This window comes from Phoenix dactylifera, chromosome 17 (assembly GCF_051530095.1).
Source record: "Phoenix dactylifera cultivar Ajwa chromosome 17, Ajwa_hap1_PhDact_Kaust_v1.1, whole genome shotgun sequence".
NCBI lineage: Eukaryota > Viridiplantae > Streptophyta > Magnoliopsida > Arecales > Arecaceae > Phoenix > Phoenix dactylifera.
The window spans coordinates 14763452-14783252 of NC_143206.1; the positions used below are offsets into that span (position 1 = coordinate 14763452).

Genomic DNA, 19801 nt, shown 5'->3' on the forward strand with positions numbered 1-19801 from the left:
GACCCCGAGCAGAGGAGCGTCTTTAGTCGCCTCGGCGCAAGGACGCATACGGTACCAGGTACCCGTTTATTTAATGTCTTTACATTATTCTATTCTTGGACTTTTCTCTGCCGATGTCCTCGAAGAACGGACCCCGAGCAGAGGAGCGTCTTTAGTCGCCTCGGCGCAAGGACGCATACGGTACCAGGTACCCGTTTATTTAATGTCTTTACATTATTCTATTCTTGGACTTTTCTCTGCCGATGTCCTCGAAGAACGGACCCCGAGCAGAGGAGCGTCTTTAGTCGCCTCGGCGCAAGGACGCATACGGTACCAGGTACCCGTTTATTTAATGTCTTTACATTATTCTATTCTTGGACTTTTCTCTGCCGATGTCCTCGAAGAACGGACCCCGAGCAGAGGAGCGTCTTTAGTCGCCTCGGCGCAAGGACGCATACGGTACCAGGTACCCGTTTATTTAATGTCTTTACATTATTCTATTCTTGGACTTTTCTCTGCCGATGTCCTCGAAGAACGGACCCCGAGCAGAGGAGCGTCTTTAGTCGCCTCGGCGCAAGGACGCATACGGTACCAGGTACCCGTTTATTTAATGTCTTTACATTATTCTATTCTTGGACTTTTCTCTGCCGATGTCCTCGAAGAACGGACCCCGAGCAGAGGAGCGTCTTTAGTCGCCTCGGCGCAAGGACGCATACGGTACCAGGTACCCGTTTATTTAATGTCTTTACATTATTCTATTCTTGGACTTTTCTCTGCCGATGTCCTCGAAGAACGGACCCCGAGCAGAGGAGCGTCTTTAGTCGCCTCGGTGCAAGGACGCATACGGTACCAGGTACCCGTTTATTTAATGTCTTTACATTATTCTATTCTTGGACTTTTCTCTGCCGATATCCTCGAAGAACGGACCCCGAGCAGAGGAGCGTCTTTAGTTGCCTCGGCGCAAGGACGCATACGGTACCAGGTACCCGTTTATTTAATGTCTTTACATTATTCTATTCTTGGACTTTTCTCTGCCGATGTCCTCGAAGAACGGACCCCGAGCAGAGGAGCGTCTTTAGTCGCCTCGGCGCAAGGACGCATACGGTACCAGGTACCCGTTTATTTAATGTCTTTACATTATTCTATTCTTGGACTTTTCTCTGCCGATGTCCTCGAAGAACGGACCCCGAGCAGAGGAGCGTCTTTAGTCGCCTCGGCGCAAGGACGCATACGGTACCAGGTACCCGTTTATTTAATGTCTTTACATTATTCTATTCTTGAACTTTTCTCTGCCGATGTCCTCGAAGAACGGACCCCGAGCAGAGGAGCGTCTTTAGTCGCCTCGGCACAGGGACGCTCACGGTACAAGGTACCCATCTATGTTTCTACATCAACGTTTCTACATTATCTATTGTCCTCGGATCTCTGCCAACGTCCTTAAAGAATGGACTCCGAGCAGAAGAGCATTTTCAATCGCCTCGGCGAAAGAATGCTCACGACACCAAACTATTATACTATGGTGAATCCTTGTCACGAGCTGACGAGTATTCAACCCATTTGTTGGGAAAGAATCTGGTCCGCCCCGATGACTCGAGGCTCAGACCCAAAGTTCACTAACTTTGCTAAAATTTAAGTCCTAGAGACCGCCTTAGGGCTCGGTCAAATTCTGGACTAAGCTCGGAAAGACTCTCCGAGCCCAAATCCCTTTTGGCGTAAGCGTTGTTATGCCGCCGGTCGAAGGACCGAGCAATGAAGCTCGGCAAGCCGAGCCTAAAACCAAACCCTGTGGCGGGTAAAGTTGAGGCCATAGAGCCCATGTCCTTGGAGCCTAAAATGGGCCCGAACAGAAAAACTTGGGACTATAACAGAATGGTTTCCAAAAATATGTATTCATTTCAAAAAAGCCCGCAGGCTGAGTACAAGGATTCGGGCTCGGCCCTTACAAATGTCGTGACCGTCCCGATTTAAAAATAACAGAAGTTATATCAAGGCTCGAGCTCGACGACTTCGGTCTCAGCAGCGTCGGGAGCGGCAGGCTCAGCAGTCGGGGCTTCGGTAGCCTCGGCAGCAACGGGAATAGCCTCGGGGGCGGCTTCGGTCGCCTCGGCCAAACCTTCCTGGTTGGCCCCAGGAGTTTCTGCCTCCGCCTCCGCCTCTGCCTCTGGCCTCTCGACCCCTACTCCTGGTTGGAGCAGGTTCACATCGAAATCCGGGAGGAGCTGCCGCAGCTGGTTCCGGAAGTCCCGGAAGCCCTGAATCAGCCCGTTCACGCCCTCCTCTGCTAGGAGGCCGCGAAACTCTTCCGACTCACGAAAGAGCGCCACTGCGCTCTGGGCTTGCTCCCGGGCCTCGAGCTCCCGAGCCTCATGATAGGTGGCCTTCCGCTCGAGGTCCCTTAGCTCCCGCTCGAGCTCTAAGTGGCGAACGCGGGCGTTCCCCACCTCCTGCTCACGGGAGGCCAGCACTTCCTCGGCTTTGGCCAACCGAGCCTCTACGGCGCGCAGCTCGGACCTCGCCAATGCATGCGCGCCCTTCTCCTCCTCGAGCTCGGCGGTCAGAGCTCGGACTCCCTCCTCGGATGCTCCAACTTTTTCTTGGAGCACCTGACGTTCGGCCTCGGCGGCTTGGTACTTCGCCTCGGCGGCTAGGTACCTCGCCTGGGCCTCGTCATAACCGCGCTGGCACCTCCGGGCCTTCTCCCGGTATTCTTGGACTAGGTGCATCAGCATCTCCGTCTCGTGCAAATGCTGTAAAAGAGACGAAAAGAAAAACATAAGGCGCCACTAGTAGAAAACCTATACAGATTACACAGGTGGAAAATTTTACTTACCCGGACGGCGTTACAGCGGGTAATGTCCATGAAAGCATTGTAGCTCATGGACTGCATCGCGGCCCGGTCGGCCGGGAGCAGCGCGACCCGGAATATCTCACGCGCTACTCGAGGGTTTTCGAGGGCCGAATCACCCTCGAATACTGACCAGGTGGGTGCAAGGGGCACCCGTTCCCCCGAGCCCGATGGGCCCGGAAGGCCAGCATCGGCTGGCCTAGGCGGAGCCGACCCCGAGGCTCCCTGACTGCTCCCCGGCTCGGAGCTAGGGGGCTGGGGTCGGACGAGCGGCCGATCTGACCGCCGCACAACTATAGCGAGACGTGCAAGCACGGGACCCGCGGATCTCCTCTCCTGATCGGCAACTGAAGCGTCCTGCCGACCAGAAATCTGCGCTAAGGGCGCCAGGCATGGGGGTACCACCGAGGCTCCCCTGGAGCCCGAGCCCCCGGAATCCGTGCCCTCTCTCCGACCGGCTTCGGGGCGCGCGGGCTGAGAAGGACCCGCCTCGGAGTGAGCGGGGCGAGAAGGACCCGCCTCGGCCACCGCTGCCGCCGGGGGCGCCGGGGGCGCTGGGGTCGCCGAGACCTTCTGTTTCTTCCTCGGCTCGGTGGGCTCGCCCGAGAGCTCGGCTGCCCTCTTCTGGAAGCGGGCGTAGAGGACTTCGCTTTTCGTCACCATCTTTGCGATATCTGCAAAGGCGAACAGGATTAGAACATTAGAACAGTAAGGAAATAAAAAGAGACATTGTAACTACCCTTACCGTGGGGACGTGCCGAGCTCAGGCCCACGTTCACCAAAGCGTCCTCACATATGAGGCCGTTCAGTAAGATGCCGTCCCCGAGGCTGCGGATGGCGTCGAGGATCTCCTGCTCACGTGGAGAAAGTCTGGGGGGTTTATTGATGGACTTGAGCTGAGCCGGTCCCCACCGGGGGTCAAACCCCCAGGACTGTGCAGAACCAAGGAAGAAGAATTTCTCCTTCCAGCCATGAATGGACGAGGGGGCACCATGAAAGAGTGGCCGACCCGCCCGAAGGGCGATGTAAAGCCACTCCCCGTCTCCCGGATTCGACTTAAAGATAAAAAGTCGCCGGAAAACGTTGACAGAGGTCGGAATCCCCTGCAGTAAACACAGTGACAGGAAGCCCATCACTGTCCTCCAGGCATTCGGAGTGAGTTGCGCCGGAACCAACTGGCATACCGTCAGCAACTCATTCACGAAGCCGTGAAGAGGATATCGGAGGCCGGCCCAGAGTGATTCCAGGTGCACTCCAATCCGGCCTACCGGAGGATCGGTTATCCGATCCCTTCGCCTGGCGGGCTCCAAACGGAACCCCTGAAGAGGGAAAAACTACTCTTCGGTCATTTCGACCTCCAGGATGCTCATGGTGGACTCGACCTCACTGGGAAGAGAACCCATTGCAAAAAAGAAAAAGAAATCAAAAAAGAAGGACGACCTGGGGAAAACGCCGGAGAATAGAACTTCGGACTGAGAGAGGCTGAGAGGAAGAAAGCTAGAAGCAGAAGGCAATAGAAAGAGGACAGAGGGCCAGGGGAGAGTTTAAATAGACCTCCCCAACGGCCCGGATCAGCGAGAAAAACGCTGTATCCTGTTTAGATGGCGACGCGTGTCGGTCCAAAAGACAGAACGACGCATTTAATTAGGGCTAGCGCTTCGGACGCCGAAGCGCCCCATCGGATCGTGCGGCCCCATCATGAGCCCACGACGCGAGGACGCTTCGCAAAAAGTGTCCCAATAATGAGACTTTTCGGGAAAGAAGAGACGCCGCCTATTAAAGGCACCTCAAAGCGCTCGATAATTCAAAATACGCAATAAATTAGGATTTTCGGAATCCGTAATGACCCAACTGAAGCTACTTCCCACGCTCCAGCTGTTAGCCAACTGGAACTCGGAAGTCGGGGGGTAGTGTTGGGGGAAAAACCCCAAGTCATACCGCCATGGAGGCGCTCGGCTAGAGAACGCCGACCGGAAAGGCGCTCGACTAAAGGACGCCGACCAGAGAGAGCGCCAAGAGGCGCCCAACCAAAATAACCAAGTAGGGATGCTCGGCTAGAAAGAGCCGACCAGAAGACGCCGACCAGAGAAGCACTCGAACTAGGAAGCGCCGACCAGAGACAGCGCCAAATAGAGGCGCTCGGCTAGAAGGTGCTCGCCCAAAGGGCGCCGACCAGGAGTACTCGAAGCAACCCCGCCACAGGGCGCCCCTCTGGGCGACCAGCTCGGCTCGGCACCCTTGCCGAGCCGATGCCTTAACTAATACTCCTCCCCGCCAAGCTTTCTCGAAAGGTCCGGCGGCTATACACGCGACTCTACTACAGCCTGCCACTATCTCCAAGCCATCAAGGCATAAGATCTCCGCAGGTATTCGGCACGACCTGCCATTAATGCATGAGACTCCCTCAAGTCTCCGATGCACTCAGTCATTTAATGAGCACGGCCCAAGACGATCTCCGGATCACTGAACCATCAGAGCGTATGGCTCTCCCTGACCGCCGGTTTATTCGGTAATAAATGCACTTACCATCCACGGACCCCAGGCCCACCATAGCCGGCGGTTCAACCACTCCAACAGGTCCGATCGACCGTGACAACTCCCTGATTCCGGTCCGATTCGGTCCCGTTCTCCACTACGCCATTAATGGGCCAAATCATGCCCAATTATTACAAAAGAGGACAAACCTCCTGTCACCTCCCAGGTAACAAAAATCCTTCTATAAAAGAAAACCTGGGGAGAAAAGGAGGGGGGGCCCCGGACAGAACCCTCCTGGACCGGGTGAAAAGAAGCAAACAGCACAGACACAACGGAGGATATCATCCTCTTCATCTTCTTCAAATATTCCTGCTGTCTTCTCCTCATATTCTCCTCCTTGCTCTCTCCACATATTCGCCCCCTCTGACTTAAGCATCGGAGGGCCGGCGCCGGGGAGCCCGGCCACCGGCTTTTTGCAGGACTTGCGCCCCCCAGGAGGACGCCACCAGCCAGCGCACCGTCGGCCACCGTTCCTGCGGCGGACTTACACCCCTCCAGGAGGACGTCACCAGTCGGCGTGCCGCCGACCAGCGTCCCTGCAGCGAAGCTCCTCCTTTTCCGGCTTCGCGACAGCCCCCGGGTCCAATTTCCAGCAACAGTTGTCAATTAGAAGATGCGCTTGCTTACACTAAATATAGCTGGGAATGAAGATAATTTCCCTTTGCGATGACTTCGTGGAAGAACGCTAGCCACTCCTATACAGGAGGAAAAGGCCGAAACATTGGAGATGACATTTAAATTTTTGCACGAAGAAAGAGAAAAATCATAATGAGGCTAGCAAAAAGATTTTTTTTAAAAAGAGGGAAAGAAACATCATTATGAGGAGGTTGGGAAATGGGGGCCAAGCAAACAAAACCGTATTGCGTTCGCATAGGGTTTTTATGTATGTTCTTGTGTTTCACAACGCACTCATCGTTCCAAGGGATAAAAACAAGAGCCGTGATCCCCACTGGAACCGCATAATGGAAGACAATGGCAGAGAGAACGCAGACTGAAACAGTTACATGTCCTTCGGAATAATCTTACGATTAGAAAGTCGTAAAAAAAGAAGTTAGAGGACGGGATAGTGGCCCTGTGGGGACACCATCCGGTTCCCTACGGTGGGATTTCCCAATGAGTACGTTGGTTCCGCTCAACCCCTTGTATTAAGAAAACTGGAAATCCGTTCATTTCATATATCCAACGAATATGAGCAAGAAAGAGTTACCACTGCCTCTAAGGTTTTATATTCTAAGGCTGCATTTGAAAGCAGAATAAGAGAGATAAAAAAGTTATTTAATACAACTATTCTATCCCTTTTAAGCTAAGCAATCATAAGAGTGCTTGGATTTTAAAAGGGTAAAATAAGTATTTCAAAAGAATGTTATATAATTCTCTGCCTTTCCAATGTCACTTGGCCTATGGTGGAGTGTTTTATTCTGAAGTAAAGAAGAGTAAGAGTTAGTTGACTCATTTACTCCGAGTTAACTTAGTTCACCTCCAAATACAGTCTAGAGGTTCCATCATCATATATAATGGCCGAACAAATAAGAAAAAATAACAAAAGGCTCCACTTCCAATCAAATGGTTTAATTAATTTGTGTTACGTGTTCATCATGTTATTGTCTCGATTAGCTTTGAATTGCTTTTCTTTTGTTGTCAGTTTTCAAATTCAAAATCTTTAATAGACAGGAAATAGAATTTTAGGTCACAAGCAATTGCAATCATAATTGATGATGGGAAGACATGTTGGGGAAGCACTATCATGATCCAATGCCTCACATGTATTACACTCTTCTTGTATAAAATCCATTGGATGATAACAGTATGTCATTCTGCAATCTGTTGCAATTACACCCTTGTTTATTCTTTGTATTCTGAAACATGTACTCTTCTTCTTTCAATGCATCCGGGTCAGGATTGCATAACTCTTCTATGGAAAAAAGAAAGAAAAAAGAAAGAAAATTCATTGCGATTCCAATGAATTGGGATCTAAATGGGTTCTGGGTAGAAAACAGTCATCTGTTAAGAAGAATTGTAAATAATGAACCAGAAGGAATTTCATTGTGGTGTATTATGGACCTCAGGATTACTAGCGACGAATGACTTCACGAAGATTGATGGCATTTCTTAGCATTTCTTCCAATGGAAGAGGAATTGACTCCATAAAATCATGTGTTAGCTATGTCACGGCATGGGATTGTTGAGAAATAATAAAGTGACATTACAAACATTATTGACGCTTTAAGCAATGGGCCTAATAGTCGACATTTTTTTTGGAGAGTTAAATGATGTTAATTCAACATATAGGGATATTCAGTTGAACGAGTTATACAAACTTTAATCTCTTTTTTTTTGAATGTATACTAACTTTAATCTCAATTTTTTTATAAAAAAAGAAAAGAAAACAAACAATTCCTTGGAGTGAAGTTATTTATAGGATGACCGTTGCATTAAAGTTGGAGATACTAGAATGGAAGGTTATTCCTTTCCATCGAATTTACTTATTCAGGACATTTAGATTGTGCTCCATTTGACATAAGGATGACCATATTGCCTCCAAACTTCCATGCAAAAGCTATTGGAAGGAAGCTATGACGTTTGGTTATTTGATTGAATCATTGTCATGGACAATCATGAAACTTGCTAAAATCGACCTAACTATCAGCTATATGGGAGTTTCATGTGACAACAATAATAACACAAGCATAGGACTGGCCTTGGTGCAACGGTAATGTCCTTTTGTTGTGACTTAGGTATTATACATTCGAAATATGAAAATAGTTTTTTTTATGTGAAAGTGTAAGGTGGCATATATCTGATTTTTTTTTTGGATAAAAAATGCATTCATATAGATCTCACATTAGTACAATCTGCCAAATCCAAAGAGAGAAAATGATACAGAGCGTGGGGTATATCTCCGACCCTAGTCCAGATCAATCCTTCCAAATATCGGGCTACAAATAAGGCAATCCAGTCTGCTGCACGGTTTGCCTCTCTATAAACATGCACTATCTGAAAAGATTCTGTCTCTCTGGCCAAATTTTTTAATAATCGGAGCTCAAACACTAATACACTCTCATTTTTACTGTAGTTGCACTAGCATTGAAATCCTAGCTAAATCGAGAAACGCAAAAAAAACTCTCATTTAATACTTCAAAAAAGAAACCCCCGCTTTATATCATGGCAGTCATCATTTCACTTTATTCTAAAATAGCAACCAAAGCATCCAAACCCACATGCCCTCTAATCATAAAAGCACAAGAATATACATATATATATATACACTATATACTATATAATAAGGATTTTGCAGTAATTCTTCTTTTTGCTTGGCGGATGCATCATTATCTTTGAGCTTTCCTCTTAAAAATAATACTATGCGGCGAACTCATTAATATAAATTTATTAAAAAAAGTGTATTAATAAATTCTACAAACTACTAACAAAATGGTCATATTTTTTTTTTCCTGGTTATCACATAAAAGAGATGTTGTGCAGGCATGCTGCTCCGTTACATAGCAATGGCGAAATGTACATTTAGTCATCCTAAAGAAAGATTTGACCATAGTGATCAAGTGAGTCCAGGGCCGAAGGTGTGCAACTGAGAAGAAGTCGTTGCTCCACGACATTCGTTGATTGCCTAAGAAGTGTGGCTCCTATCTGGCCATACATATTTATTAGGGGGCAAACTATGCTGCTGACTGAGTTGTCTTCTTTGCTGTTTATTACTCAGATATTTTTTTCTGAATGGACCATGTGCCTGTGCGGAAGCCACGTTATAGCCTTTTTATTTTTTAACTTTGTTGGCCGCATTTATGTCAGTCGCATATGAGCCAACATTGTACACACACAAAAAAAAAAAAAAAAAAAGAGGAAAAAAAAAAGAAAGGAAGAAAGAAAGAAAGAAAAGGTGTACATTTAGTAATGTACCGGTCGCATCCATCCGTTGCTTTGCAGGGACCCCCAATCACGTGCCGTTCCGATCCAACGATCTGACATCCAGGTTTTTAGCGCCACTTGGTCGCCTACCCGGCATCGCACCCCCACGGACATCATCGTTACCTCCCAGGTAACCCCGTTCTGGTTTCGATCAAAACGCTGTTCTGCAGAACGATTTCTTTTTCTTTCTTTTCTGCCACTGGTGTGTAAAAAGCATACAATAAATATGTGAATAACAGTTGATGCTTAACCATTAAAATATTAATTTACAATATCTTTTTAAAAGATATACAAATATACTAAATGGTATTATATTATCATGTTATTAAACCGGAGTTCAGTAGCCAATGACAAGAATCATAAAATAGTATGGAGTGAGTAAATAAGGGCCATTATATTTCTTATAATAATCTTGATGAACATCGTAATAATCTTATAAATTATATATTTTTTATAAATATATTTATTTTTAAGATGGATGTACCATATATTATGGATACGAATACAACTAAAAAAGTTAAAAAATAATACGTCCCGAAGTACACTAGGTAACCCACTTTTCACCACCTAAAAAGTATGTTTGAAGTGGTTATGTGAGGACCCGTGCGGGCGTGTGTTTAGTCCTACATCGGTTATTCGCTGGGTAGATCTTGGGTACTTATACAGGATCAAGGAACCCAAATAATAACTTCCGGCTAGCCATTTTGGGTGAGGTCCTGGGTTGTTACAAATGGTATCAGAGCGGACCCGGCACATAACTTATGTGGACTAGGGGACACTGCAGCACGGATCCATTGGGGTTGACCACAGACCGATCGTGGTGTTTGTGATTAAATTTGAATAGATTTGAACCCTTAGCCTGACGAGGACGTCAGGGCTTGAACGGGGGGAGTATGTGAGGACCCGTGCGGGCGTGTGTTTAGTCCTACATCAGTTATTCGCTGGGTAGATCTTGGGTACTTATACAGGATCAAGGAACCCAAATAATACCTTCCGGCTAGCCATTTTGGGTGAGGTCCTGGGTTGTTACAGGTTATCCATATAGAAAGCCATCCAATCTGCTAGAATAAAATTACAGTCATCTCATACAAAAATGAATGCAAGTTGAGTCTACAAAGATCTCCTACAATTTTTTTTAATAAATTATCTGAATAAAAATAAATAAAAGGAGTGTATAAAGTTATTCTGGAGTTTATGGGATCCCCACGTTTCAACTGCTATTTTTTCCGTAAAAGGGAAAAGGAAAAACAAGTATCTTTTACTCGTGAACGCTGCACTGCATCTGTCCACGTGCTCGTTGTCACCGGAGGGTGACCATAAGCAGATCTGCATGTGCGTGCGGCTTTCCACGTCATCCACGACGCCACCCGGAACGACCAGGAGGCCACGCTCATAGGATGCTCCGGGACAGGAGACTATGGGCCCTCTGCTTCGCCCGATATAGATCGCATGTCCCGTCCTATCACAACCGTCCATCACCAAGACAAGCAGTGAGCGATGGACGATCTGAAGTCGTGGACCCGCTGATGGCAGGACCGTAATATAAAATTTACAACCGAGGGTAGTTTAGTCTGGCAGGAGAAAACGTTAAATCCCCCAAGAACATCGGCGATTATCTACCGAGCATTTTGACTTCACCCCGATTAATTTAATTAATCGACTCGTAATAACAATACTAATACTAATTCTAATAATAAAAGATCCACGCAAATTAAAAACGAGGGTAAAGTTAGCTAGTGGAAACCTCGGCCTCGGCGGGCGGAAGGGTGCAATTAATTAGGGATTAAGGATGCGACGCGAATCGTTTTAGAGTAATTACCACCCCTTTAAAATCCCCTCCCTCCCGGCTTCTCCCCTCTCCAACCCATTTCTCTCCCGCTCTGTCTCTCCGGATAGCTTTGAGTGTTATTTCTTCGCCGATCCCTTATCCCGAGAGTTCTTTCCTCTGCTTCTTTTTGTCGAAAGATTGGAGAGGTAACAACGAGATCTCTAGCTTCCTGCGGGTTCTTCTCGATCGAAATCTGGATTGTAGTGGGATTTAGGGAAGGGTTTTTTTTGGATTTTAATGGATATTTTGATTTGAGTTTAGGTGTTTTTTCTATAGGAGATCTCGCCGGATACCTCCGGCGATCGCGATTGGAGATGGCGATCTCGAATTCTGAGGGGGATTCAGCTGCAAAAGAAGGGGAAAGGAAGCGGAAGCGGAACGCTGAGGTTCGACCGTCGCCGTCCAAGTGGAGGACCGAGAGCGAGCAGAAGCTCTACTCCTCGAAGCTCCTCGAAGCCCTGCGGCGCGTCCGACGCGGGGCGCCGGCGGAGCCCCCGCGGAGCCGCGCCGTCCGGGAGGCAGCGGACCGCGCGCTGGCGATGGCCGCGCGTGGCCGGACGCGGTGGAGCCGGGCAATCCTGTCCACCCGGACGCTCAAGCTCAAGTCGCGCAAGCGGCGGCCCGCCGGCCCCGCCCGGCTCAAGAACCCCTTGGCCGATGCGGCGGGGAAGAAGACATCGCCGGTGCTGCAGTGGAAGGCGAGGGTCCTCGGCCGGCTGATACCGGGTTGCCGGAAGCTCTCCTTCCTGACGCTTCTCGAGGAGGCCTCCGACTACATCGCCGCTCTCGAGATGCAGGTCCGCGCTATGAGCGCCCTCACTGAGATCCTCTCCTCCTCCTCCTCCTCCTCCTCCGCCTCCGGCGCGCCGCCGTCCGACCAGCTCGGCTCGTCTTAGCCGGTCTGACCTTGCCGCGCCGGCCGCAGGTCCCTTTCCTCCCGCACCCAATCAACCCTTCTCTTCTCCTCTCTTCTTTCCCCACCTATTTTTCTCCTTTTAAAATTCATGTAATTTACTGTAAATTTCTAGCCTTTTCTCTCTTTTTTCCCCAAAAAAAAAAATCTCCCCGTTTTTTAAAAGGCAAGTGGTGTGTTGAGATTCGTTCTCCCCGGCCTCGTGAGTCGTGAAGCAACCGAATGGCATTTTCGTAAATAGACATGGTATCATGGGCGATATTTCGTCCGACCGGATAAGCTCGACAAACCCAAGCCACCCCAAGAAAGAATAGAAAATTATCGCATAAACAATCTATGTGGACCATAACTATAGTTTTACTCCCGTCCTGACCCAGCTGCAGATCTGAGCCGTTGGATGGTTGAGCCCAACTACTTGGTCCAATAAGAACAAGAAAATTAAACAAATACGTTCTCGTCGTTGCGAGGGAATGGAAAGTTATTAATAGATTCAGGTTGTTTACGTGCCCGCCTTGCTCTTGCCGTGCCCAAAGAAAGAGAGAGAGAGAAAAGCAGGCAAAAGCGAAGAGAACGGAGGTGTCCTCTCCCTCCTGGGCCCTAGGATGGCAAGGATGGACGGTGGGATGGGACGGCGCCATCATTGAACCCAGGTGGGGGCTTTGTCCGCTGCGCTGCCGGCGTGCAGCGGATGACAGGAGCCATGTGGCGATCGATCCCCATCGATGCTGGGTTTTTCCTTCTCACAGCATCCGAGTCCCGAGTTCTGGGGGTTGCTCTATGTTTCCTTCTCCCAGAATGGGAGCGGGCCGACCACGTGGGTTGGAATGTTGGATTGCTAATGCTCCCCCATGGCCTATCCATTAAAGTGGACTCCTTTGGACTCTAGTCCCTCACCGGACGCCACCTTAGCATGGCTCGTCCCCAATGTTCACGTCTTCCTTTCCCTTGATTAGAGATTGGGTGGCCTCTCTCTCATCTTCTTTCCCGCCTCTTGTTTCTGTCGCCGGCATTCCCGGAGTCCTTTTCTGCGTGTATGTATTGTTTTATGTACTTTGAGTTGTATCACGAGACTACTGTGTATGTGCTAAGGTGCAGCATGATCCTATGGCTGGAAAATGTTCTAGCAAAGGATGCAACATGATCTTAATAATTTCTGATCATGATGCAGCGAACTTAGGTAAACAAATTCTTGGAATCGTTGATCAGATGGTTGAGAGGAAATGAGGAAACTTTTTGTATAAGAGTTATCTTATATGATTTTTTTGAAAAGTAAATGCTCGGCAACTCTCGAATCTCTATTTTTCTATAGTTAACTAAATATCGAGAAATAACTTCTTTAGACGGTATATATTTTAGTTATTAATTTTTTAGAAGAAATTTTTTAGTGAATTTTTTTTCTAAAAATCAAATGAACTGATTTAAATAATAATGTTTAAATTCTAGATTAAATAACTAATTCAAAAATTGAAAATCTCACAAACTAATAATTTTCTAAAATCTTGCATTAACTCTAAAATCAAATCTAGTCTTAATAAAAATGTCAAAATCTTGTCTCTAATCGCTTTCTGATGATAAATCTCCAAGTCGAGCTAAATCTATAAAATAGTCGAAAATTATATAATGAGCTAAATAATCGAGCAAGCAATGAATACTTTAGCTAGATAAATTAAGTAATAAACCAAATAATTATTGATAGAAATCAGCATATGAAATTCATCAATTTAAACCAAATCCAACTATGCAGCATTATTGAAACATTGTGCATGCTGAATTTAATTTTTCTCAAAATTCAAATATTGTTCATAAATCATTTTTTTTTTCAAATCATCAAATTCAATTCGACAACCAAAAATTATGACTACATCAAAGTGCCACCACATAACCCGCAATGGCAGGATATCGAAGTGTTAACATATAATCCTCACTAAAGGTATCGAAATGCCAACATACAACCCAACTAGCTGAGTTTCAAAGTGCTAATGTATAACCCCCACTAGCAAGGTATCGAAGTGCCAACATATAACCCCCACTGGCAGGGTATCGAAGTGCCAACAAGCAACCCCCACTGGTGGGATATTGAAGTACCAACGAACAACCCTTACTGGTAGTGTATCAAAATATAGTTAGGCTGCAAGTCCAAATCCGTTTTCGATTCAAAATTATTTTTCTCAAAATATATTTAGGGTTTCAAATCGTAAGATGCGATATCGAAATCAATCAAACATAATCCATATCAAAACCAATACGTTCAATCAAGAATTATATAATATTCTAAAAAAGACATATATAATAATAAAACATCATGCATCAAATTCATATATCAAGAATAATTTGATTTAGAAAATATTTATAATTTGTCAATAAAGCTATAAAAAGGTTACATTATTTACCTTATGAATGCAATCCAACTAATAGATTTAATTAATCCCAAAAATTTTCTTATAGCCTAAATTTCAAAATTATATTTTTTATTAAAATTTTATCATAATTATATTAAAAGCAAAAACTCCAAATTCTAATGTCCTCATAGTCTGACCAAATAAGAGTGCCCGATATCCTGGTAGGTCCAATCAATATGATTTCATCGAATCATGCTCAAACTAGAGCACGGATAGTTCAACGGAGATTGAAGGTGATTAAATTTATAGTGTTTGGTAAGGGTTAAGGTGGGGGCTAATACGCCGTCCGATAACTCTAGATCAAGATTCTTCACTAAGGTTGATCCAAAAATCACTCAGAGGCATACTTACGGGGTTCAACGACCCTAAAGAGAGAAAGTCTATATATAGAGAGAAACTTTGTAGAGAGAAACAAGAGAAAGAAAGGATGGGAAGAGAGAGAAAAGAGCGGAAGAGAAAACAAATTCTCTCTCTAGCTAAGGAAGAGAGAAATAGGAAAGAAGGGTGGCTATGGTTGGTGCCCAGGGTCAAAGACCCACGCCTAACCAATAGGTAGCTGTTGGCGCAAAGATAGTCAAAAACAGGGGTTCCAACCCCTCAAGTCATGAAACAGGGCAAAACCGGCGGCCAGATCTTTGGCCATGACCGTAATCCATTGTGGGAGGATTAGAAGAAAACCCTAGTGATGATCGCTAGCAGAGAAACCTGCCGATAATGATAAAAAACAAAAGTTGACCAGTCAAAATAGGGAAAACAGGGGCTTTGCCCCTTTTCGGCCAAAATTCGATGATAACCGATTGGAATCAAAGTTTCAAAAGGTCCTGAAGGTGATTGGTGCTCGAAGAGAAAAATTGAAGAAAACATTGGCGGTGAACTTCGATCGATATCGGTTCTCCAGTGAGGGTGAGAGAGGAGTCAGGGGCCTGGTCACGACCGAAATCCGGCTTAGAGTTGGATTTCATCTGACTATCTCGAGGAGAAAGAAGACTCCCACCAGGAGTCCTCTTCTCTCCAGGCAAATATGCAACATGTATCAAATCTTTTTTTTCCTTCAAATACTAACTAGACTGGTCAAGTAGATCGGGCCTAGTTTGTTGAGTCTTACAAATAAGATGTTAATATATTATCCTCTCAAAATTGGGTAAGAATTTTGAGTATGTTTATATGTTTGGTGCACGTCATGCCCGTATTTTATCCAAGAAAACATAATATTTTTTAGGGGTTTTTTTGCATGAATACTCTTCTAAAAATTTAAATTTGCGTGAATACCCTCTTCAAATTTATATTTATTTTTGTACACTCATAAAATACTATTTTTGCACAAATGCCTCTAATATAACCGCTCTTGTAACAACATTAATAAAAACCATATTTATTTTAATTAAAAATAAAATAAAATTTTGAAATTACTTTTTGTCCTCCATAGCGATCACCTTATAAATATTTTCTTTAGCACATATACCCATTAAAGATATATTTTAGTCATTTTAATTGAAAACAGTTAATATTTTAACAGCATTAAATGAAGTGGGTATATATGCAAAAATAAGAATAAAAAAATAGAATAGCAAAATAAGTGTTTTATGAGGTATATATGCAAATATCAATTTTGGAAGGATATTCATACAAAATTTGATATTTAGGAGGGTATTCATGCAAAAAAAATCTATTTTTTTTTTTTATAGATGTTTGTGATATATATGCTTTTTTAAAGTAGATTTGATAACAACATTCCTGGTTTAATATGATTTATTCCTTGAAATTATATGGAAAATATTTTATTAGGAAAAAAATTGCAAATACGAGGAAAAGGAGGCGCTCATCTGGCAGGTTCCACTACGGAATGGATTAAAAGAGCTGAAAATTTAGAAGGGGCGGATGTATGACCCTGATCTCCATGCATTGAGGCTGCGTTTTATATATCGAGCGATACAAAACTTAATCTCCATCATATAATTGTAGCCGTTATGCTAACACACGTAAATTTTAGAAAACTTCGATTTTTATGTACTCTGGAATAGTTCACGTGACTGCTCCGCAAAGCGAAGTAGGCCCCCAAACTAAAGTTATCGTGATTTGATGCATCCAATCCACCCTTTAATCAAGATTGGCCAGAGATGGAAAGGTCATAAAGCTATGTTCACTTTATGGGTTTACAACAAGTTATTGCAGGCTCCATCAATGGCCGCCTGGAGGATACCCTCCCTTGTTAGCCAGGGCATTATTAGTTTATATCATGACCACACCTGGCATGAGATGGCTTGGGAGAATGGCCTCTCACATATCCGATCCAACCATAATGCGATGGGTTTGACCCAACCCACAAAAAATCTAGAATAGGTGTGAATATTGATAAAATTCATCCTAAACCTGAGTCGAATATATATAACTCTTCGTATATATATAATGGTAAAATTTGCTCCAAACGTAAAAAGTTATATGCTATATTACTTAGTTGTTCATTTTTCTTAATTGACGGCCAATCTTAGTTATTTAGCTTCTTAAAAAATAATATTTTATTTATTATATTTTTTTATTTTTTATTTTTTTTGGTTGATTTGTATGTAAAAAAAATAATCTTTGCAGTTTTATCGTCTACCGACCCCCACCAACCTCACCGGTTCTATAGAAAAGGCCATGCTCAGCCCATTTATGATTGAGATTCCTGTCCTATGGGCCCTTTGTACAGCCAGTGGGCTCAGCACTTCGCTAGCATTTTGGCCCTGCTCCTCCTCGTCCTCCTTTATCTCTGCCTTTGGAGAGGTAAGACCCCAAAATCTGAAAAAATATACCCACATTGATCCAGTAAAATTAGAATAGGCGGGGTAAAAGGTATAGCTGCACCACCATTATAAGCAACTCAAGCATGCAATTCCTCCAATGAGCTAGATGATTTAACAAAACATGATAACTATGAGTCACACAAAAATCATTTAGTGAATCCATTAAGTGCCGGATATTGCCAAGAAAGGGTTATGAGATTGGTTGAGCATATGAGATCCATTGGTCTATTATATAAGATAGTTTATTGGATCATCTTTCAGCCATACATGTCGAGTTAAAAGCCTGTGACAACTAGCATGTGACATTAAGCCCCTGCGAGGCCACTCGAAATTTAGGCAAAGATTTGATTTCGAACTGATGGAAGATCATTCTGAACTTTACGAATTTGTTGGAAGTTTATTGTCATCTATAAGAGGCTGAAGGAGCTTGAATGGCTCTTAGTGCGCCTTGACAATGTAGTCTCAATCTCTTCTAGCTAGGCCATTAAGAATGCTACTATAAGATGGATGGTTTTACTTCTTTGCTTCAAATCGAGATCTCGAGACATACTGGACATAAATTTTGAAAATCATGCTCCTAATTTTAACTTTGGAGTTCAAGATGAGTTCAACTTGGAGGAAATTTTTGTACCACAAAAATGAAAAATACGGAGAATACAACAAAAGTATATTAAAAGGAAAACCTAAAAAAAATGAGTAATCTCAAAAATAAAGACATGTATTTGCACATACAGAAGAGAATAAAAGATAATGCTGAACACCAACAAACCATTAAGGTAACGATAAAAAGGATCATGAATTTACATCGTATAAGCATTTTTCAATTGGGAACTAATGATTTGTGAACAAAATAAAATCATGAGTAATTAAATAATTATTGATATGCAATCATTTAACCAAGAAAATCTATATAAGCTAAGAAACATCTTGTCTATAAATTTTGTTCCAAATGAGAGAGATACCATTTCTCATTTTGTCTTTATTTCTTGGTGCACTAGGTAATTTTCGTTTATATAATATTGATTGAATGGCAAAATAAGAGTACAAATAAAACAACATGGGATGGATATGAACTACAACTTCATGTTATCTCAATTTCCACATTTATAATATGTCTATGTTCCATATCCTTTCTCTTCCCCCTAATAGACATCTCTTTTATTGAATGACTAAATAAGAGTAAAGATAAAATGGCATGGGACAGAGATAAGCCGTAACTTCATGTTCCCTCAAATTCCATATTTATAATATATATGCGTTCCATATCCTGTTTTTTTTTTCTCTCTAACAGATATCTCTTACATAATACTTTTATTAAATATATTCCATTTAATTCAGTACTTGCTCTCTTTAGTATATTAAAAATATGTCCACCATTCATCTCATTTGCATCACCCATACTAATAAGCTAAATATATCAAATAGAGAGAAAAGTCTTTGAATCGGTGGATGACTTGGAGTTCCTAAGAAAAACTAATAGTAACAAAGTAAAATTCATGAATAATTAAATAATAATTTATATATAATCATTTAACTAAGAAAAATCCATGAAAATAAGAAACAACTTGTCTATACAGTTTGCTTTGGATGGGAGATACTATTTCTCATTTTGTCCTTATTTCTCAGTACATTAGGCAATTTTGGTTTATATAATCTTGCTTCAATGGCTAAACAAATTAAAAGTAGATATAAAGAGAGCATGGAATGGAGATAAGCCATAACTTCAGGTTTACCTCAAATTCCACATCTAATATTTCATATTGTAATTTTTACCTCTCTAATAGATATCTCTTATATAATATATTAAATACATCTTTTTCAATTCAGTCCTTGCTATCTTCAGTACATTAAAAATTAATTTATTTTGCATACATACCCTCTTAAATATTAGAGTTTGTATGAATACTCTTCCAAAATTAATATTTACATATATATCCTTATAAAATACTTGTTTTTGTATGTATACCTTTTTTTATATTTTTTTTATATGTACCAATGTCATCTAATGCCCTTAATAGGTAAACATATAAAAAGAAGCATATATACAAATAGCAATTTTGTGAGAATATTCATGTAATTTTATATATTTAGGAGGGTATACATGCGAAAAAAAATCTTAGATTTTTGCAAAAATATCCTCCTAAATATTAGCATTTGCATGAATACTTTTTCAAATTGATATTTACATGCATGCCCTCACAAAACACTACTTCTGTATGAATACTTGTAACATAGCAATTCAGGCTAACGAAATTATATTTATTTAAATTAAAAATTAATTAAAATTATATTTTTTTATCCCTAAAGCGGGCAATAAGTTAATGGGTCTTGCTAGGAACTAATATATCTACCTTCTTGAAATTTTTTTTTCGATCCCTCTCTTTCACTTCTTCATCTAGAATCAAAATCATTTCCTCTATAATATCTTTTAGAGCTGAATTTTTTTTTTTTGTGTAGGTTGGTGGTTGATTTAAAATTGCTATGACAAGAGAGGCTAATGGGCATGGTAGTAGCAAGAAAATTTAATCATCGAAATATAGCATATGTCTTTAAGAAATTCTAATCAATTTTTATATTTTGATACCCGCCCTCAACAAT

At 43.0% G+C, this 19801-nt stretch overlaps 1 pseudogene across 2 annotated transcripts; it reads left to right on the forward strand.

The window, feature by feature from the left end:
- The first annotated feature begins 10877 nt into the window (after positions 1 to 10877).
- On the forward strand, positions 10878 to 13747 carry LOC103696889 (transcription factor bHLH148 pseudogene; annotated as a pseudogene). Of its 2 annotated transcripts, none has more exons than XR_015974307.2 (2): positions 10878 to 11254; positions 11370 to 13747. The product of XR_015974307.2 is annotated as a transcription factor bHLH148 pseudogene, transcript variant X2 (transcript). The 2 variants fall into 2 exon arrangements; XR_015974306.2 differs by having other exon boundaries at positions 10899 to 11254; positions 11385 to 13747.
- The last annotated feature ends 6054 nt before the right edge of the window (positions 13748 to 19801 follow it).